This window comes from Synchiropus splendidus, chromosome 2 (genome assembly GCF_027744825.2).
Source record: "Synchiropus splendidus isolate RoL2022-P1 chromosome 2, RoL_Sspl_1.0, whole genome shotgun sequence".
Lineage (NCBI taxonomy): Eukaryota > Metazoa > Chordata > Actinopteri > Syngnathiformes > Callionymidae > Synchiropus > Synchiropus splendidus.
The window spans coordinates 33403783-33427361 of NC_071335.1; the positions used below are offsets into that span (position 1 = coordinate 33403783).

At 43.4% G+C, this 23579-nt stretch overlaps 1 pseudogene; it reads right to left on the reverse strand.

Annotated features, from left to right (window-relative positions):
* Positions 1–11813: 11813 nt before the first annotated feature.
* LOC128753559 (deoxynucleoside triphosphate triphosphohydrolase SAMHD1-like) lies at positions 11814–16746 on the reverse strand (annotated as a pseudogene).
* Between the last annotated feature and the right edge of the window lie 6833 nt (positions 16747–23579).

Below are 23579 nucleotides of genomic sequence, written 5' to 3' on the forward strand. Positions count from 1 at the left end.
TGGCTTCATACCCCCGTTTACTGAATGCACTAATCGAATGAAACGCAGTCTTTATTTGATTTAGTGGCCTTCTGCCTTTACAATGCTACTCTACAAACAAAGAGCACAAAATGGAGTTAGGCTGATGCGAGAAGTTACCTTTCATTTCTTTATTGCATCATGGCAGTAGGTGTGATGTGTTTATGGTGACATTGTGGATGTATCTTAAAGTAATGTAACTAGCAGTGTAAGTAATTACCACTGAATGGTAATGGTAATAACACAAATAACTTGGTATTTATTTGTGTTATTTGTGCTAAAATTGATGTGTATCATGGCTAACAACAACAACAACAGTAATAATAATAATAATAATAATAATAATATGATACCATCGGATCTCTCATGTGAATGCAGTCAACCAGGCCCTTCAGTTCATTCTGGAGCATTTGGACTCCCCAGGAACCTATGCCAGGATCCTGTGTGTGGACTTCAGCTCTGCTTTTAATACAATTCTTCCAGCTCTGCTTGAAGACGAGCTTCGCCAGCTCGACATGCCTGACTCCCTCTGCAGATGGATTACAGACTTCCTGACCAGCCGGAGTCAGCGTGTGCGGCTGGGGACGACTGTCTCCGACACTCGGACCCTCAACATCGGGTCTCCTCAGGGCTGTGTTCTCTCTCCATGGCTCTTCTCTCAGTACACCACCTGCTGCACCTCCAGCCACCAGTCCGTGAAGCTGATCAAGTTTGCGGATGACACCACCATCATCGGGCTCATCTCAGATGGAGATGAGTCGGCTTAGAGGTGGGAGGTGGAGCGGCTGGTGTCCTGGTGCGGCCACAACAACCTGGAGCTCAACACCCAGAAGACAGTGGAGATGGTCATAGACTTCAGGAGAGTAACAGCTCCTCCGTCCCCACTCATGTTGGCTGGTTTATCCATTCCTATTGTAGACTCCTTCTGCTTCCTAGGAACCACCATCACTGAGGACCTCAAATGGGAGCCAACCATCAGGTCCCTCATCAGGAAGGCCCAACAGAGAATGTTCTTTCTAAGGCAGCTACGTAAACTACGACTGCCGACGAAGTTGGTGGAGTTCTACACGACCATCATCCAGTCCATCCTCACCTCCTCTATCACCGTCTGGTACAACAGCGCCACCTCCAGGGACAAGAGCCGACTGCAGCGCATCGTACGTTCTGCTGAGAAGGTGATGGGTTGCAGCCTGTCACCTCTTCAGGTCCTGTATGCCTCTAGGACCCAGAGACGTGCAGGTCGGATCAGAGCCGACCCTTCTCACCCTGGACATGGACTGTTTGTTCCTCTTCCCTCTGGCAGGAGGCTACGGTCCATCCAGACCAGAACCTCCCGTCACAGGAACAGCTTCTTCCCCTCGGCCGTCAGACTGTTGAATTCGTGAACAGCCTTGTTGTTATTCTATTTATTTTATTTTATTTTATTTATTTTTTGTCAGCACTTTATTCCAAAACTCTTTCCTAGTTACTGGGCCCCCCACTGACAATGGCAATAAATTTGATTCTGATAATGATTCTGACGTATCCCAATGGCCAGGGGGATCCAAACAGCTTCTCAGGACGCTCAGATCACCATGGAGCAGCGCTCCTCACCCACCGTCTCGGATCGTGGGTTAGGGTTCGATTTTTACAGCTTCAACAAGAGACAGAGAGGGAGACAGAGACAGAGGATTCCTTTAGCACTCATGGATGTGTAAACCTCCTTTATTACTATTTGTCTATATATGACATATGAGACAATCCTTTTTTCATGTTTTCCCAACACACCAGATCAGTAAAAGCATGACACAAATATGAAGCCACCAGAACCTTCCCTTTCAACTTTGGAACACCTGATTACACCTGGGACAAAGTCACCCAAACTACATAACTGTCCCAAAACCTGTTTGAACCACTGCATGCAAAAACACCCATCACTCATGATATATTCTTATATATAAAGTCTTTCTCTGTGGACTGTCTTCTGTGTTTCGGAGTGGTGGGGGTCATCATGGCCTGTGCCACCGCTGGCGTCCTCATGCTTCCTCAACTTCCACACTGTGTGCAGAGACAAGTGTCATCAGTTAAACCAGGCAGGTGCAGCATATCATGGTCAGCTAAGACTGGACAGTCATGACTGTACAGCAGTGTTTTGCAACCTTTTTTTTAAGCCGTGGACACTGTTGAATGAAAACCTCAACCAACACGCACTTGTGCTGAGTCAAAAGTTCAATAGAAAATCCCTTGTAATTTGTGTCAATTATTGCTAGTGACACTCTGCTGTTTTCAGAAACAACATGCAGAAAATGTATTTGTTTAAGCATGTCTCCAGAAAGAGGTGGGCAACATGGCAAAATATCACTCAGGGTTTATTTGTTTATTTTAAATAACTGCCTGTCTCTTTTGCATGGTTTTATACTAGTTCGGGGCATTTGCTGACAAATCCTAAACATTCTTTGCCTCAGTTTCATAACAGTGATTCTTTTTCTTTTCACATTTTGGAGCGCACTCATTTGGTTTTGCCTTTAGTTTCTATCCAACTTTTAAACCATGAACATTGATGCTCTCCACGTGTCAAAGTTTTGAAGGGAGACGTCACGTTAGCTCTGTGGTGCAGGTGTGTGGTCAAGTGAGAGTCGCATCAGGTGTAAAAACAACTGGAAGTTGTGCATTTGACCGCCTTCTTCACTGTGAGTGTGTGTGAGAAGAGCAGCACTGCAGCCAGTAGTGGACGGGCCAACGCATCCGCATCTATAGTGTGTTGCATGTGGCTGAATCCATGTGACCTCCTCACGTTGGCACGTTCTGTTCATTATTTGTTGTTCATTACTTCATGTCATCATATCGCCCACCTCTGTCTCCAGACAAATCAGGTGGAACTCTATCGTTTCCTACAGCAAAACTGGCAGCCTGTCACCCTGGCACACCAGTAGAAAAACACCGGCCCAGTCTCTTGAGACTCAGAGAGGCGCCACTAAAGTGGTGCTGTTACTCTTTGTGTCAAATTTCTCACCTTGGTTCCACCAATCCCATTTCATGGCGCCACTCTTCAAATGCTGCCTTCACATCATCCCTGATGTTGCTCTTCTTGATGTAGACCCATATCAGTTTCTCAGAAAAGGTCCTTGGATTAGTCGGAGAAGACGCCTGTCAAGGCAAAAGGAGGAACATGTTCTATAAATATCATGAACAACAAGTTAGAAAACAACATTACATACTTTTATTTAGCAAAATGTCCTACTTTATCTCAACCGCCTCATTCATGCAATGCCTGTTTTCTGTTGTAGGTTATTCCCCCACCGTTGGTGTTGTGCCCACCGCGCTCCACTTTGGTGTCGCTGCCCTCAGTTCTTCTTTATTGTTCGTGTATTATTTGTGTTTTAGTATAATCTCCTTGAAACCTCGCTTGTCCCGAGTCCTCTGTGAATTTGAAACCATCTGCTCTTGTGTCACCTTATAGTTTAGCAGTTATGACAATGTCAGAGTGTTGCAAGAACTTTGGCGATTATTATTATTATTTTTTTTATCATAGTTAACCAGACTTCAAACTTCATTGCAATCTCTCTTCCTTTCTTCAACACTAGCCACATATTGGTTTCAAATCATGTTTTTGGAAATGAATTTTACTTCTATGAACAACATGCCGTGCAAAAGCAGCAAAGGTCCATATAGTCCAATATACAGTTTCTATAAGAAACTGTTGATGTCTTCTACTGTTGCAGTAGATCATGAAAATCTAATTGACTTTGGGTTAGTTGTCAGTTGTCCTGTTGCAGAGAGCCACTTGTGAACGGCAGCACCAGCTCTCACCCTCTTGTGGCCCCTCACCCGACTCAAAGTGTTTATTTAATCGCATGATATCATTTTTATCTGTTCTGAGTAGATGGTTGTATTCATACTACTCATTCATCCGATATTTTTCTTTCAACATAAAAGGGACATTTTGTGACTGTACTCTAAAGAAATGCACCGTTTTTGATGATATTCTTACCGTTGGCATGAGTGCAACAGCTGTGTCTGGTGCAGTCTTGTGGTAGAATTTGTAATTGATCTTTCTCTTCATTCCATAGCTAATGTCAGCCGGCTGCATGAGGGAGGATGAGAGGAGATATAAGGTGTTTAGTAGTTCACACTGAAGTGACCTTCAACAATGACTCATTACTGATCGTAGTAATGACACCAAAACTTTGACGCACCTTGACAACAACATCCCTCATCATCTCCATTCCCAACTGCTGAGTGAGGTCCCTTTCACATGTTTGCTGGAACAGAAACATTCTCTTGAGGACGACACACTATCACAGCAACAACACCCCATTAATCGAACATGAGAAAAGGTAATGATTCTAAAAACGCTGTGTGAAGTGCCTTCTCTCGCGCTCATGTATAATGGAGACATGAGCTACATTGGTGTCCAGAGCACTGTCAAGCCAGGATCACCTGGTTTCATCATCCAAGCTGAAAAACAAACCAGACAACTCACCACATCAGCATCATCCTCCTCATCACCCTCCTCATCATCATCACCATCATTTGCCTGCACACCTTCCCCCACAAGTTTGTAGAGGTCTCGTGTGACTATTCTGCGCAGAATAGCTCTCGCTTGTTCCAGCTGTGGATCTGAAGAGTAGAGGATGTCTTCAAACACGTGATCTGAAGAGGAGTTTTAGGACCGGTCAGTAAGTTCTTCAAAACACTTTTAAACACAGCAGTGGTCAATTTTGTGCTCCCTTTTCTTAACCATAAAGTCAGCTTTAATATGGATTATGAATCAGAGCAGTTGTTGATGCCGTAATTCATCACTGCAGTTCTGCAAGAGAAATTTGTGTTCAAACACGAAGACAGACATGTTTAGCATAAATGCCATTTTTGGTGAAGACAATCCTGAGCATAACAGAACGAAGCCTCAGACCTGAAACACTAACATTTCCTTATGGGCAAAGGTGTTTGATGCATTGGACCTCTTCACATGAAAGGAGTAGAAACAACAAAAACTTTTCCTTATTCCTTTCTAAAAACTGTGCTCTGTTGAAAAATTGTTATTAAAGATTCTAGGTACACTTGACTGTAAATGCAGTACAATTATGCAAAAGGCAATTCATTTGCGGGGATGACAATTCTTGGCGGAAAATGAAAGTACTATTGCACCATTACCATCCCACTTTATGGCTATGACTGTGTTCCGAACTCACAAAAATCAATGTAAACACGAGTAGATTCATGCCTCAGACAATACAGCAATATTGAATCTCCCCACTGTGGGACAAATACAGGTCATCTAATCTAATAACAATGTGATGGAAATATTTATGTAGCATTGACACATCAACATTTTGCGCTAAAAAAGTAAAATACCATGGAAAACTTGAATCCACTCATGAATGATTATAGAGAGATTCTAAGATGAAGCATGAAAGCACAAAGTGCATTGAAGTCATGTGTATTTTTTACTCATTGAATTACTGTATCAAAGTGCATTCAGAAAACGTGCAACTGCTGTCTGTTAGGTCTCTGCGTCCACGAGAGCTGCTTTATTCCTGTTCCATTAGAACACAGATCACGTTCAGCCACCATGGAGACCTGCACAGCTGTTCACAAGTGTTGAAGGACTCCAACAAGTGTGGCTCCTCAAAGGTGTCTCATCGAGGTCCACTGCAGTTAAAGGAACAGTGTCTTCTGCAGATGCAGAGGAGTGGGGTCTCTGTAGTTAACCTCTCAAAGGGGGCGAGGAGACAGATGAAGTTCTCTATTATCACTAGCTTGTCTTCATCTTGTAAATTATAATGTTACGCCTCGATGAGTTCAGTGAGCTCATGAAGAACTGGATTTACAAATCTTGGAAAAACATTATTATGAATTCACAGCATGGAAATTGAAAAACCTGTCAGCTTGGAGTAGGCCTCCATGTCAGTGATGGCTTCAGAGAGCGTGAACATGTTGCCTCTTGATCCCTTCACTTGGAAGTGTTCATCTGCCTCCAAAAAGGCGTCAGTGATCCTGCACACAGATCACATTGTTCCACATACAGTCACGTGAGAGCTGACCTGGTGCAGCAGGATCATGCAGGGGGTTGTGCTTACATTTCTTCGATGGCAGCACAGACGCTGTGTTGGTAAGCTCTCTTGTGGAGCATGTACCTTGTGCGGAACATGTCGTAGATGTTGGACATCTCCTGCGGACAGAACCACACCAGGTTTAGAAGGAATTAGAAGGACTGTCTTTCTAAAAGCTCTAGTTCACCTTATCTCTGTAGCAGATTTGTTTCCTGTCTTCACACACTCTGGCAGACAGCAGGAGGCGGCTGTAGTCAAAGTTGTTCTTGATGCCCAGGTGGTGGCAGTCCCTAAATAAGGTTTAAAAAAATATTAATTTCATCATTTAGTGAGGTTTCTAACCAGCCATGTAGCCCTGACAAACTCTTTGAATATCCCTTGAACTTGATTAGGTTCTCTGTGAAGAGCCTTCCATGTCGTCTGGCACTGAGCATATCATCATGTTCTAGGCTCTTTGCCCTGGCTTCTTATGTAGTGTGCCAATCTTTCCTCTGTCACAACTGAGAATTTTGTCCACAAGATGTGTCTCAAGTGGAGAGTGCTGATGTTCACAACTAAGTGAAGTCTGTTCAAACCTGGCAAAGTAGTCCCACTTCTTCACATCAATGCCATTGTCGCTGTTGTCACAATGTCAAGGAGGAAATGCTTCACTCTCCACATTATGCTTGAAGACAAGCTTCACCAGCTGGACGTGCCTGACTCCCTCTGTAGATGGATGACAGACTTCCTGACCAGCCGGAGTCAGCGTGTGCGGCTGGGGACGACTGTCTCCGACACTCGGACCCTCAACATCGGGTCTCCTCAGGGCTGTGTTCTCTCTCCATGGCTCTTCTCTCTGTACTCCAACTGCTGCACCTCCAGCCACGAGACCGTAAAGCTGATCAAGTTTGCGGATGACACCACCATCATCGGGCTCATCTCAGATGGAGATGAGTCGGCTTACAGGAGGGAGGTGGAGCGGCTAGTGTCCTGGTGCAGCCACAACAACCTGGAGCTCAACACCCAGAAGACAGTGGAGATGGTCATAGACTTCAGGAGAGTAACAGTTTCTCTGTCCCCTCTCATGTTGGCTGGTTTACCCATTTCCATTGTAGACTCCTTCTGCTTCCTGGGAACCACCATCACTGAGGACCTCAAATGGGAGCCAACCATCAGGTCCCTCATCAGGAAGGCCCAGCAGAGAATGTTCTTTCTGAGGCAGCTACGGAAACTACGACTGACGACGAAGTTGCTGGTGGAGTTCTACACGACCATCATCCAGTCCATCCTCACCTCCTCCATCACTGTCTGGTACAACAGCGCCACCTCCAGGGACAAGAGCAGACTGCAGCGCATCGTACGTTATGCTGAGAACGTGATGGGTTGCAGCCTGCCACCTCTTCAGGACCTGTATGTCTCCAGGACCCAGAGACGTGCAGGTCGGATCAGAGCCGACCCTTCTCACCCTGGACATGGACTGTTTGTTCCTCTTCCCTCTGGCAGGAGGCTACCGTCCATCCAGACCAGAACCTCCCGTCACAGGAACAGCTTCTTTCCCTCGGCCGTCAGACTGTTGAATTCGTGAACAGCCTTGTTATTCTATTTATTTATTTTTTAATTTTTTTGTTGCACTTTATTCCAAAGCACTTTCCTAGTCAGTGGGCTCCCCATTGACCAAGGCAATAAATTTGATTCTGATTCTGATTCTGATCATACTCTCCTCCTGCAGGGTGAAGACACAACAGTCCTGTTTGAGTCCACGTTTGGAGATGAACTTCATCTTCTCAAAGTTTTGGTAACGTACAAAAATGCTTAACTCTATCAATGCCGTCATTGTACCATAAAAAAATATTATCTGTTTCATTTGAGCTTTAGCTTTTTGATTGTAATAATTCATGTTTGAAAGAGTTACCTTGTTGCCCAGAATGAGGTCTTTAATGAACTTTGGGTCCAGCTTGTAGTGGCCTATGGACTTTTTTCGATGGGTCCCAGTGGAAGAGATTGGTGCAGAAGCACCTTGGGATCCACCTCTATGTTTGCACGGGCTTACGAATAAGTGTTTTCCAAGGGTCACTTCTCCAGTTTGCCAGAGTTTGGGCGCAGTGTTTGTTTTGTCCCAGGGTATTATTAAACCACCAGGCACCACCCAAGCCAATTACCATTGTCACCTGGCAGTGTTTGCACAGCCTCAGACAAACAATGCTTCTATGTCTATATTCTCTTGCTTTGGGGAATTATTTAATCACCAGGCACCCGCCAAATCAAATACCCGTTCACACACGTTTTTTCTCTTTCCAACTGAATATCACATCGCCACTCCAGGTCAGTCTGTTTGTCTTCAAAGTTTCTCCAAACTTTCCTCAAGTGTAAAGTTCTTTTAGACCTAATCTCACAAACTGCGAGGTCAAATATGGATGGATATACTAACTCGGTTTTGTACCTCGATGTTGTACCCTAATCCAAAAAGGGACATGTGGGTGCAGGTTTTTGTTCAAACCAAACAAGTTGAGCCACACTGGCATGGTGAAAGTGTGTGCTTCTCATGGGATTCAGTTTGACAGCTCTGTTGCACATAAAAAGACCTGTTGTTTAGAATCAGAATCAGAAAAACTTTCTTCATCCCTGGGAGTAGAGATGGAAGGACGACGAGGAAGTCGATTTTTGCTCCGTCTACGGCCCTGGGCTGAGGAGATGTCCCATGATGGAGTCCCTCTGGAAGCACTCAGACTTGCACATGAAAAGCCCCCTCACATTTAAGACTCCGGCTATAGCCTTTGTGGCGTATTACAGAGTCGACGGCGTGGACTGCAGAGCAGGCGTCCCCGACCATGGCGAGTCTTGGTGGGCCTGTTTGGACCCCACGGATAGCCTGTTGGTGGTGGGCAAGCGGACCCCTCCAGGAGACTGCGACCAACTGACGGCTGTCGGACCAGCCTTCGCCTGCGGCATGCAGGTCAGAGCACTTGCTAACAACATGGCTATACTGGCGGGATCACTCGACCGTTTGGCCTTTTCCAAGGACACTTTAAATTACAAGATATTTTTTTCTTGTAATTTATCATGCTCCATATACAGCAAAAATATAAATATGAAATGTAAAATGTAAAATACAATAAACTCTTTTTGACAGATAGTGAAGGACAGAGGAAAGAAGGCTATGCACACAGTGCACATAAAGACAGACATGGACGCAGTCTATGTACAATGTACAAAAATTAAAATTGATAAAAACAGACGGAGATGATTAGCAGGGATGAATTGTACAGTTTTATTGCCACGGGAAGGAAGGACCTCCTGTGGCGCTCAGTCTTTGACATAGGGAGTCTAAGTCTATAAGTCTGTGTGCTTCTGTGTTGGACCAGGACCTGTAGTAGTCCAGGATGCTCCATAGTTTCAGGAGCATCCTTCTCCAGTTTCACCCCCGCCACATCAATGAAGTACAGATCCAAACGTCAGAAATGATCAATGAATAGTCTGGTGATCTTCAGTAACTTGGAAAAAACCAGCATCTGTCCTCTTCGCTGTTCTCCTCATGCAGTGAGCAGCGGGATCACGGCAGTGAAAACAGTTACTGTAGAGCGCAGTATTATTCATTTCAGCAAATCTGTCTGTAAATAAAATCAGATGTTCAAAAAAAACAAAGAAATAAAATAAAGGTGAAATCATGTGAGTTATCAAAAACACACATAGCGAGTCCCGGACTGCTGCACGCCCTTTCACCAGTCCCAGTCTCCCACAGCTCTCCAACGGGCATCAAGTCCGCGGCCAAAACCCGACTCGCTTGTGTTCACATTTCTGACTTTTGAGCCGAACGCACTTTGTCTCGAGAGTGCGCAATGTGTAACCGCCCTATGGGTCTGCAACCATTAATCTGCTGCCCTAGCAAACCTCAGCAAACAGAAATGTGCTGGACACCATCGACTCATAAAACATCCTCAGCATTGTCCCGCAGATGGTGAAGGACCTGCGCCACCTCAAGTAGAAACGGCTCTGCCCTTTTACGTAAAGGGCAGTGTTCCGAACCCAGACCAGTTTATTGTCGATGTGGATCCCAAGATATTCATAGTCCTCAACCATATCCACATTGACCCCCTGGATGGAAAGTGGGGTCACGGGAGGCTTTATGTGACATTATTACAGCCACTGCTGCGTCTCCTTCCATGTCTCTCGTCTCTCATTATGTGGCCCTATCTGGTCCACCACCTCAGTGCCCCCAGAAACACAGTGAAGACCCATTTATGCTCAATGAAAAAAAAAGTTGTTTTTGTAAAACATAAGTATTATATATAAGTAATATTTACAAGTTTGCTCATGTCGTGTTGCTTGTCCGGTGACGTCACATTGCAGGGACAAAGTCATTTTAACAGCAAAGCATATTTTCATTAAACTGCAAGGAAACATGTGATTTACATTGTTAGAGCGCAGATGTTTGGAAACTGATAAACTACATTAGAAAAAAAAGGTATGTATATTATCGCTACATTAAATACAATATATAATATGCAACAGATAAACGTGCAAATTCTATGATCATGTATGAAAATGAGCAACATTAACAATATTGGACAGTGGTATCTTCACCAGAAAAGCAGTGTGAAAACTTCTAAATGTTTTATTTATAGTTTTGTGTATATGTTACATTCCAAACCTCAACGGTGAATAGTCATCGACCTTGAGTCGCAACAGATGGGTTCTGACTTCTATTGACTGTCATCAATTGCTGGTGGAAATTTCCAGTAGCGCCGCCTTGAGAAAACAGCAGCCTCCGTTCCTCCGGTCCTCAGGTTACAGAAGAGGATTATTAGAGGATCAGTGGAGAAAAAAAAAAGAAGGCAGACCTCTGACTTTAATTGCAGAAGTCTCACTTTCAAGTCAGAATTCTGACTTTCTGACGCTGAACTGACGCAGTCAAATGAATGAGTCCCTCTCCATTTAGACAATAAAAATCACTTTTTTAATACTGTAGTCTAATGCTACAATGTATGATGCGACAGCGCCATCTTGCGAATTAGTGTTTTTGTTTTTTTTTTTTGTAAATAATTACTAGGGTGGTTTGCTCTCTCCAGGTCGGTGGAGAGTTCTTGCCCCAAGTGGTGGAGTTTAAGTATCTCGGGGTCTTGCTCTCGAGTGAGGGAAAAGGGGAGCGGGAGATTGATAGACGGGTTGGTGTAGCGGCAGCAGTGATGCGGTCGCTGTATCGGACCGTAGTGGTGAAGAGGGAGCTGAGTCACAAGACGAAGGAGGTTTGTGCGGACCGGGAAGTTTGGGCTTCCCTGCTCCGAATGCTGCCCCCGTGACCCGATCCCGGATAAGCGGCAGAAGAAGGTGAAGGTACTAAGACTAGAAATGATTCTTCAATTTACAGTTAACTTTATCTAAGTGCACAATAACTCAATTAATCTTAACAAGAATATTTATTTTTAATGCTATTGTTTGTGCCCATTAGGGAATTTTCACAAGTAATTGTGTAATTTCTTCATTATAGTGAGATGTTCTCAAACTGTATTTGTGCAACAACAATGATGAGTACAACAAGTTGTTCCTACAGCGACATGAACAGCCTTTAAAAGCCACATGTCTGTTTTTCTACTGTCACTACTTCAGAATGAGTGTTGTGAAAATATTTGAGACCATTCCATTCTGTATCAGACAGTGCTTTTATTCATATTTTCCCATTGAAAAAAAACCCCCAGCATGAATCAAATGTAATAAGTGGACACTGCAACATGAAACAAGGAGGATGTGTGAACAAAGTACGTATCTCTCACCACGACCCGTGGAACACCTGATTATACCCTGGTTAAAATCATCAAAACGATAAAACTGCCTGAAAACTTGATTCAGACTCTTATTTTTATGGACATGTCTTCTGCCTTTTGGAGTCGTGGAGAGCATCATGTCCTGGTGCCGTCATCTATTGGGAGTCTTTTACTGCGTGCAGAGACAAACACTTAAATTCAGGACTTTCATGACTGAAAAGCGCATCATTTTACAGAAAGCATGAAGGGTCTGTTTCAATTCTAGGAACTGCTTTGAGTTTGCTTTCCCTTTTGGGAAGAAAAAAGTTGGCCAAATGTTCATCAAAACATGTACCATTTTTACACATCATCTAATTTCATTAATATAGATTTTATATGTTAGAATTATGTTGAAATTACTCATTTCATCTGGAGTTTTTATATGCACTAAACACATGAAAGTTTGTTTTTTTAGACCAGGCATTGCCAAAAGTTTCAGTCCATAAACCCCAAATGAACAGTGACTACCCCCTCCAGCCCTAAAGGCAGAAGAATACAACCACACAATGGTGCTAAGTGAAGCCTCATAGGTTGTCATGGAAAAGACTGTGACGTGAACACCTTCAGCATCAGTCATTTCTTCAAGTTCAAGTCAAGTTTTCATGGTTTTTTTTTCCAATGATTTGGTCAAAAACATGTTTTCTATCCAACATCTGGACCTGTGGCTTGCTACCCCCTGTGAAGCAGGGAGGGGTTTAAATTATTGACTTTTAAATCTTTTAATTTTGGATGTGGTCATGTTTGTCCTTCAAGACTCAAGAGTGGAGCGGACAGTGATTCTTTTGAATCACATTTCTCATAGTTTATAGTTCCAGCACCTGCTTTGTTTCGCTGTGTTTCAGTCCTGATCATGGTTTATCGAATGACGGCCCATGACACTCTTGAATAGTCGAATTTGGAACTTTTGCTGGAGTATATTAACTGAGAGCCGACCTTTGAACTCATCTTAACTCTTACCAGTCCAACAACGTCTAGAGTTGCTGACCTTGGTTCGACAAATCCATATTCTTTGCGCCACTCTTCAAGGCACTCCTTCGCCTGGGCCATGATGTCCACTCGCCTGCTGTAGACCCGAATCAGTTTCTCAGAGAAGACCTTTGGTTCAACTGGAGACGCTCCCTGAGGACATTTTTTTTAAAGAATATAAGCACAAAATATACTTGGAGCAATGTTACCAAACCATGCAAAGACGACATTAAGTACACTGCATACTTGTTTTCACTGAAATTCCTCATTCACAGAAAATGTCTCACCATCAGCCTGAGTTGAAAGGCTACACCTGGTTTATCTTTGCTGTAGAACGCAAAAGGGGTTTCATCTGTGATTCCGTAGTTGATATCAACCAGCTGCATCAAAGAGCATGAGAGAGCATTTGAGGTAATATGCGGGGGTTTACTTGTTCAGACAAAAGTGACAACAACAACAATGCTACACAACTCTGACGTACCTTGACAACAAAGACACCGTCCTCTCCCAACAGATCAGAAAGTTCTCTCTCACATGATTTCTAGAGAAGACCAAAATGTTCTTCAGGACTTGACACACAAGCAGTTCGATGATACATCATTGGTTAAAAATAAAGTAGGTGTCACCATATTTTGTGGAGGAGGAAGCAGCATGGATGTTCCCCTTACAATTGATGGTGAAGAAGTAAGCAAAACCAATCTCACCCTATCATCAGATCCTTCCAGCACAACTTCGCCCACAAGTTTGTAGAGGTCCCGTGAAACTATTCTGAGCAGAATCGCTCTGGCTTGTTCCAAGTTTGGATCGGAGGAGTAGAGGATTTCTTCAAACACATGATCTGATGTGGTTTAAACAGGTTATAAATAGATTAGCAGGTTCTTTAAGAACAATTCCAAAGGAGTTTTTTTCATCACAACAACTTTCTTGACCAAAAACTAAACTTGTCGCTCCACTCGTTTTCAACTCCTGGAGAATCCTGAAAAAGAACGCAACCAAGTGCCTTAGCAAGACAACCGTGATAGCGCTAAAGGTCAGAGATCAAATCAAATTACTACCTCAAAGTATGACCTCACAGTCAAGCTCCAATGAGACAGAGAGCTGAGATGTTCTCCATGGGGCCCCATTCTAGATAATGGAAACAGGCTGACAAACCACCGTCCAAACAAACAGTCATCGCATGTCCGATCCGATCTTTGGTGCGCTAGTAAGTAGACTGAAACAGCAGCGCTATACTTCATCATCTCCAAGTCTTGGGTGGCTCCTTTATGCTGTCTGCTGCTGGAGTTCCATTTATTTTTCATCTGGTTTGGATGTGGCGAAAACGTGTGATCATTGTTCATCCATGAACCATATCGAATTGCATATTTCATTGGTAAACATACACAAATTTACAGTGAAAACTGTCATGATCACTTCCCCTTCGCTTTTTATTTCGTCTGTCAACTTCCTGTCTCACTGTTTTTGTTTGTTTTTTGCCCTTCCATACCTGTGTAGCGGGCGTTTTTGGCAGTTGATTTACATTCTGGTCCTGACTTGCCATTTTCCTTGTCAACCTACCTGAGTTTGACTGCCTTGTAGATGTGCGTTTGGACATTGCTCTAAAAAGTCCACCTCTTGTGCCTCTATTCCTTCTCCTTAACAGTAGAAAATGTATAAACAAATCCAAGGCATTGAGATTGGGAGACCTGTCAGCTTGGAGTAGGCCTCCATGTCATAGATGGCTGTCGAGAGAGTGAAGATTCTGTCGTTGGAGCCCTTCACTTGGATGACGCCATCTGCTTTCAAAAGGGCCTCAGTGATCCTGCGCACATTTTTCACAATCCATCACGTCAGAGCTGAGCTGATGTAGATGACTCTGCTTACATTTCTTCAATGGCACACACGGTATGTTGGTAGACTTTCTGGTGGAGCCTGTACCTCGTGCGGAACATCTCATAAATGTGTGGCAACTCCTGCCAACAGAAACACGCCAGCTTAAGACCACATTAAACTGTTTTTCTGAAAGGTTTAGCTCACCTTATCTCTGTAGCAGATTTGTGTCCTGTTTTCAGCGTCACACACTCTGGCAGACAGCAGGAGGCGGTTGAAGTCAACGTTGCTCTTAACACCCAGGTGGTGGCAGTCCCTAAAATGAGCAGTGTGAAGTTGATGAGAAGAGTGTGGAACCTCAGTGAGAACATTAAGGGGATGAAATCAGGTTAAACCTGGCAAAGGAGTCAAACTTGTCAACGTCAATGCCACTGACAGTGTTGTTCACGATGTCGTAGAGGAAGGGCTTGTCTCTCCGCTCTTGACTCTCCTCCTGGAGGACGAAGACGCAACAGTTCTGAAGGATGAGCTGCACTCTACGTTGTCACAGCTTGGGGTATTCTTTGGTCATGATCCATGACCAAGCTTGGGTCATTACCTTGTTGCCCAGAATGAGGTCCTTGATGAAGTTGAGGTCTCCAGGAAGATTCAGGTTGTATTTCTTCATCGACTTTTTCAAATTATTTTTGTTCAGCAGATGGTCGAGCATTTTGACAGACACTTCCTCGTGCTCCATTAGAAGAAAGGTGAAAAAGAGAGGAGAAGAAAAGTCAGCACACACAGTCCAGAACCATCCTCTGTTAGTTCCTTAGCAACTTCACCACCACAAGTTCCAAAACATCTGGATACTGATTGGTGGACTTTGTAGCTACTTTGGAGGAAGGATTTGAGCCCACAACTGACTATAAAGAAATGCATAAACTGGATTAGAATGAGGTCCAGGAGTCTCAGATGCCCATTGCAAAGTAAAAACCAATGCCATGAAGATGGAACAAAAATATAATGTATGACTCTAAAACAGAAGTGTGTACCTGACGTTGCAACATATAACTCTGAGTGCCATTCACCTTGAATTGAGTAGCTGTGGTCTGCTTGCTCTCCCCATTTCTTTTTTCTTCAGACTCTTCAGTTTCCTTCAACAGTTAATGGACGAAGCAGAGATTAGTTATTGGTGATATAGTGGTTATTGCTATTGCAGAGTCACAACAAGAAGGCTGCAGGGTTGCAGTCTCAGTCCTTTCTGTGTGGAGTTTGTGCTCTCCAAAGTAACATAAGGATATAAAGTGTGTGGATGCATGGTTGTTCGCCTCTACATGCCCCGCCCCTCCCTCAATTGCAAGAATGGGTTTTGGGTCCACCAATGGGTCAACCATTTCCCAACTGCTTTTAGTCTCTATTTTTTTAATAAACAAATGACAAAAACGTTTTCGTCACAAACAAGCATTGGCATATTTCAACGTACCCCTGTGACTAGACTCGCAATAGAGTTAGTCTAGAACTGCCTCTGTCTATTTGGATTTACCTTTTTCCAGGCTCTGGGTAGGAATTCATCCATAAACAAGTATGAAAATGGTCCATGTCCTAAAACAAATAAACAAGAAACAAAACATCTCCATTTTTTATTTCATCGAATAAGTGAAATAACTGTTATTATGAATTTCATTATGAATTTGTTTGGCACAACCAGGAGGTAAGAGGAAAAGCAGTGTACCTAGATGATGGCACAGCGCGGCGATCTCCACACAGAGGACGTCTCCATCTGTGATCTCCAACTCTGGCTGTTTTGTTTTCAGTCTTCTGACAAGTTTTCCAGCCAAGTGACAAGCTCTGAAATTAGAAAAAAAACCCACAATGCTTCTTCAGCAGAGAATAAATAGAGGCTTATTTTATGAGATAGAAGCTCATATGAATGTATCAAATAAAATGCAGCAGCTGTACCCAATGGAGTGTTGGAAGCGGCTGTGGGTGGCTCCCGGGTAGACAAAGTGAGCACCCGCCACCTGCTTGATGTTCCGGAGTCTCTGGAACTCAGGTGTGTCGATGATTTCAATATGAAGTGGGTGAAGCTCCACCAGTCCGTAGAAGCAGTCGTTAAACACCTTGACAGTAGAGAGGGTGATCAAAGGTATTTGGGGAAAAGACAGTCAGTTCAAAGCAGGAATGGAATGTATTTAAGAGGAGCTGGGTCATGTGATGAACAATATTGTCTCTGCTGAAGTTCAGTTGATCTGCTCTATAGTTAACAAAAACAAACATGAGCTTGAACTGAATGTTTCCAAAATAGTATTTATGGTCCACTCCAATGGGAGAAAGGCACTGTTCTGCAAGGACTCCAAAAAAAAACAAAAAAATAAATGAATATCCTGTTGTTCACTTAGAGGCTAATAGTCTCAAAATTTGTGAAATGGATGGAGGTTATTTTATCAATAACTAACAGTGATTTAAAAAAAGGGCTGTCACTCGAAAAGTGAATAAAGTAAATCACAGTCAGATAAAAAAAAAACTTGTAAACATTCACTGCTGCAGTGCAAACTAGTTTCCGTCGACGATTTCATTACCCCAAAACTGGTTTGTACATTCTTTGGCAAAATACCAGCCGTCATCACATGCAGTAGATGTCTCGAGGTTACTGGCTGTTGTCCAGTAAGTTTAATAAAAGTATATCCAGTAAACTCCACCACTTTCAAAGCTTTTTCACAGACGTTGATATCCCCTAAAACAATAAAATGTTTAAAACAATTCTTGACAAGAAGGTGTAAATGACATTGACATCAAAGTCCATTTACACAATGAACATTTATCATCTTTCCATGACCTTCTTAAAATGAGTGAATGGAAATTAAGTCAAATAAATGTTTAAAAAGAAAGAAAAAAAGATAAAAATCTGTGTTTTACGCTGCAGATGAAGACCACAAAATGGAGCGCGCACATCGTCTACTGCACAACTCTATTGCTCAGTGGAAGGACAGTTGTCAAAAAATCTGGTCACGTCAAACTTGTGCACCATCTCCGACATCTAACCGGACACACAGCTGGATATCCATCCGCTCTGCCTCAACGCGCCTCATTGGTGCTCAAACATGAACAAAGTAAATGGAATATATGTTTCTTCCCCATCACCAGATGACTCACACATTACCTTATAGCTCATCTTCAGTTCAGTGAGCGACTCTCAGAGCTTCACAGGGGTTTCTTGAAAACACTTGCAGGAGAACACAAAGGTAAAACACAGGAGCCTGCTGACACTACTGATTCATCAGGGCTTTGAGTGAAGAGGATATTTCGGGGGCGGAATCATTTAAAGAAGATATAGGATCACCACACCCATCGCAAAATCTCTTCTCCGCCTCCTTGTGCGTTTAAGATTCTTCTGCTGAAACGTATCCACGATTATACCTGATACAACGTGACTGTTTAAATCTCCTACTCACCTGACGTCTGTGTGGTTGCCCTTGAAGGCTACCGCTTCTGGTTTGCAGCATACACTGAATATGTTCAAGATCTGAGCGAAAACTAGCGCTGACGTCGCCGTAGTTTTGGTCAGGAGTTATCTCTCGTCTTTTCCTTTTCTTGTTCAACTGCTTTTCTCAGTGAGACACTTGAGCAAGAGGCCACTGCTCATGCGAGAAACTGTCTGGCACGTGAGAAACTGACTCTTGAGACCTTCACTCCCTGGGCACTGTAGACCAACAAGAACAGCATGACGCACCTGCAGGAAGACAGCAAATATCTTTGTGAGGGAGCTTGTTGCAGGTTCCTTTCCCTGGCACTGCTCACAATGGTCACTGCCATATCATCCATTTTTTTTAATCCTCTCGTCATCCTGTGGTTTCTCTTTTCTCTTTCTCTGGCTTCTTCATCTTCATATTAACTGGGCTGAAGGGGCCATCTTGGCCTGGGTCTCCTCCTGTTGTGCATGGGGGAAAAAGGTACAACACAACAGAGTGATTCCACTCACCTCCTCTCCACCGTCCGTGGGCCTTCAGTCCTCTCCTTGAAACGCTGAATTCTTGATAGACAGCACCAATGTTACAGGTCCAATTTATTTATTGAATTTATTTGAATTCAAACGGAGCAGGACCCACACCTCATTTCTCCTGGGTGAGACCATGTAGTTGCCCTCAGTTTCCTATCATTTACATAGAAAGCCAAAGGTAAAGTATAAGGGATGAACTTGACAAGTGGTGTGAGAAAAGGTGTCACAAAACGATGGCGGATTCGGTGCTTTCCGTCTGCTTATAAACGGCACCTCAGTACACTGGTAATATACAGGTGAGTGCCCTTTTTGTAAAAAAAAAATTAAATAAATAAAAGCATACTTTTGTACACTTAAAATGTTTCCATTTAGTCAGAAGAAGTATTAAAATATGATGCTTCCTAGTGCACTATATGTGCAGTAGGCCATTTGGTCTGCACTATACTTGCCATACAGATAGAGAATGTGAAGCTGACTTTGCCTCGTTGTGCCTCACAATGTGGTTGACATGAGACATCAACAAAGATCAAGAACCTGTGCAGTGCAGAGTATCACAAATGCAAAGAAAGTGTATTGTATATAATGCTATTAGATTGTCTTCACTTCCAAACCATTTTGTTTAGTTTAGTTTTTGTTTAGTTAGTTTGCTGGTTTTTGCAGATTCTTCTAAGGTACGGTGGAGTGGAGGCACTGCATGCAGGCTCAATGGACCTATACCATGCTCAGTTAAGGTCCAAACTAAACCATAATAAGCCAATGAAAATGGGTTGCTTGGGCCATCGGCCATTGCCCAGTCGCTCCCCACCTTGTGTTTACTATTGTCTGCAATCGTGTGTAACACAATGCATGGATGACGTGACTTCATGTTCTGTATTTTCAATGATGCTTCATAAACAAACTTCAAACATTCTCAAACATGCCTGACTCTTTTAATGCAATAGAGCATTTCTAATGGATTGCCAAATGGAACAAAGCCTTTTTTTATGGTCCAATTTGGATGGCGTCCTTCGACCCCTCTTTTTTCATTTATGAAAAGTAATGTACGTGTTAGCTTATTATGTAATAACCTGTTTGAGAACATTCCAATCACAGTGTGTTCCATCCGTGGCAGGTTTGAACATTGCGTTTTCATGGGGCATGTACACTCGTGCTCAAAATGATTCATACCCCATGAAAAAATATTCTCTTTTAGATTCTTCACCTGCGAAAGCTATTAAACTGGTGATTCCTTTCATGGGGTATAAATAGTTCTGAAGCCAAGTGTATGTTCATGTGTGTCATGACTAACCTTTTAAGGTACATGTTGTGTCCTTCGATGAAATGAATCTACACTGATGTGTTTCCACCTGTTTAGTCCGTAGACACTGACCACCTTGGATTCATTTTCTGATACTGTTTATTCAATGGTAAACTTTGTCCAACTCCTTATCCTGCATGGTTCCCTTCTTCTGCTCAATCCGTTAAGACAAACACAACATAGATTTCTCCTGGTATTTCCGACCTGGGAGTCGAACCTGCAACCTTCTTGCTGAGGCCAAGGTGAGAGTGTTAATCCCTAGGCCGCGGTGTGGCCCTATTTTATAGGTATCATTTGTCATGTATTATTTTAATGTTGTTTTTTTTACTTCGCTTCAGGTGACCTCCTCTGACTGCTCATCCTGGGATCATGAGAGGTAAAAGCTTATTAAGTCATCTGCACCTAATAACCTGTTCTGTGACATTCCAATCACAGCAGATGCGTTCTATACGTGGCAAGTTTGAACAGTGTGTTTCCATACAGTACACACGAAGAACATATATGTCATCCCAAGACTTCACTTTCACCCGCCCTTTTTAAAGAACTTATAGTGACCTTAAATCAAGTACAATCCAGACTCCGTCCACGTATAAAACCCCGAATGGAAGGAAGGTTGGTGTAGATAAGATCGATTGTGAGGGAAGATTCAGGACCTGTATGTCTCCAGGACCCAGAGATGTGCAGGTCAGATCAGAGCCGACCCTTCTCACCCTGGACATGGACTGTTTGTTCCTCTTCCCTCTGGCAGGAGGCTACAGTCCATCCAGACCAGAACCTCCCGTCACAGGAACAGCTTCTTCCCCTCAGCCGTCAGACTGTAAAATTTGTGATCAGCTTTTGTTGTTTGTGGATTATTTTATTTTATTTTATTTTATATTAACAGCACTTTATTTCGAAGCACTTTCCTAGTTGGTGGAACCCCCACTGACCATGGCAATAAATTCCATTCTGAATATTCTATTCTGACCACTGGTGTAGTTGGTTACATAAGAACACAGTCATACCTCACCAGAATACTTTTCATGGTTGGGAATAGATTAATAATGGGTTGACTTGAGAATTAAAAGACATAAAAATATATAAGACATAAAATCACTCACTTTTCTGTGGAAGAGCTGATCGGATGAGAATGAAGCCCCATCCTATGATGAAATGCATTTTTTTATTTGGCTTTCAGGCTGCGCATGAGAAATGGTCCTGCTGCACATTTTGTTTATCATCATGTCAGGGAGCGGGTGGCGCAGTGGCGCTATGGTTAGCGCTGCTGCCTCTCAGCAAGAAGGGGTTTGAATCCAACTCTGGACCTTTTTAGGTGGAGTTCTCTCTGTGCACATGGGTTTTCTCCGGGTTTCCTCCCACAGCCCAAATGCTCACTAAGTTACTTGGACACTCTAAAATGGACCTGGCTGTGAATTGTGTGTGTGCCATGCGATGGACTGGGTGTATTCCTGCCTCTCGCCCAATGACTAGCAGTCCTGAACAGGACTAAGAGCTGGTTAACTGAAGATCCTCCAGGCCTTGTGGGCTCTTGAATCGCTTAAAGCGATTAGATGAAAGTGCGACCTCTGTCGATGAAATGTGTTACCACAACGATGGGCTCAGGTTTTGGATGTACTGGATAGTTGGAAATAGAAGTGAACATGAAATAGAATAGTAATAAAAAGGAAAAAAGTTAATAAGAAAAACGACGTTGATTCTTCTATTTGAGTGAAATAAAGAATATACTGCATCAGCGGTAAATGGGGTAAAATTCATGTTTTACCTAAATAAAATGAATTAACCCAGACCTGAATATGGCAACATAAAAGTAAATAAACGTGATCAATGATGTGCTATCGCTATGGGAAAACCAAGATATAAGAAAACGCCACACTATTTCATTCTTTTTTTTTTCAATTTTTTTTACTATATTTGCTGCCGCTGTAGTCGAATTTCCACACTGTGGTACTGTAGGTGTAGGTCATGTCATAGCTCCCCCACACGGGGGCAGCACTTGATCGGTTTGGGGGGTATAACCCGCCAGTCGTGTTCTGTATGTTGAAAAGGTAAGATGTCTGAATGTTCTCTGAGTCGTTGTTGTTTAAGTTGTGTCCGGTAACTCTTGTCCAGTTCGTCTGTGGTGTAATCTGTGTCATATCATTAACTGTTGTTAATTGTTTCGTTCTTTGGTTTCGTGAAAACAGATTGTAAATTGTTTGTTCATGTTTTTTTTATACTAATTGCAGTCGTGTTCTGTATGTTGAAAAGGTTGAAAAGAGTAAAAAGTCCATCCACAGCTTCTGAACCGTAGCCACTCGTCCTCTTTTCGCTCCACCCTGCACATCAAACCCCAACAAACACAACGCAGAGTACCGGCGGGTGCAGCGTCGTCGAGGCCGCAGACCAGCATAGAAGTTTGGGTTACATCTTTGGTGCCGTGACCCCTTGATGGTGGATGTCGTGAGACAAACTTTTAAGACTTTTCTCTTTTTGATCTGTTGTCGACATTGAGGAGTAGTGAGATGTGCTAACTTTTGACAACGTAACTGCAAATGATGCTGTTATACTGATGAGGGGTTAGAAAGTGTTAGTGTTTCAGAAGAAGATACTGCAGTGTGACATTTGCTTGAATTGTTGGTACCACAATTGTCTATATATTGGCTATATTATAGCACATAACATGTCTAATTGGGAAACAGAACACTCATATGTAGTGGACATCCCTGGTCAACCTTTCCCAGAAGAAACAGAGGGAATGAGGGAAATCAGCAACACCCAAAGTGCATGTCCAGAGCCAGTGGCGCGGCTCAGGCCTTATCATCTGCCCCCCACAAGTCCTGAATTCCACCAAACGCCTCAGAACACTCCTCATCTGGCTCCTCTGCAGTCAACTCCACCACCTCCAGACCTCTCAAGACATTACAGTCATCAGGACGCAACTCATCTAGCATCACTGGATTACAACCATCCTGCTCCCTGGCCTGATCAAGCGCAGCCATTCTCCACTCCAGCGTATCAAACGCAATCTGGACCCCACCGCACACAGTCAGTCCCTGGTGCCAGGATGGCAAATACAGTGCCCCAAGTCTTTTATCCAGGGCACAAAGAGACAATGGCACCACAGCCCTCCAGGGTGGCAAATCCCCAAATTGCATACGGGGGTTTCCTGCAGACCCATCAGGTGAAAAATGTGCAAATGTTCAGTGGTAACGCTGACAGTAGGATTCTGGTGGAGGACTGGATCAGAGATATGCAGTATCTTCTAGATGCTATAGAACTTCCCTCACATTTGCGCTTCCCAACTGTAGTGCGACACCTGAGCGGGGAGGCCAGGAAGTTGGTTTTGAACCTGCCGGTGCATGAGCAGAATCCAGCCAGAGCCTTTGAGGAGTTGAGGGCCGAATACAGCGAGGCACAAAGCTCCCTGGATCCACTGGCTGATTTCTACGAACGCAACCAGCGACCAGATGAATCGGCATGTTCATATGCAATAAGTCTTGAGGCTACACTGCGTGCTGTTGAAGAGGATGAAAGAGGTGGCCGTCCTTTTCCTGACAGAGACAACAAGCTGACCAGGCAGTTTCTACGAGGACTGGCAGACGAGGAAGTGTATATGCGAATCTCACCTATGAAGCCCAGATTGTTGACTTTCAAAGAGCTGCAGGAAGAGCTGAGAACCCTGAGCCGGGAGACTAAGACGTTTCAGTCCAGACACAGTCCGAAAA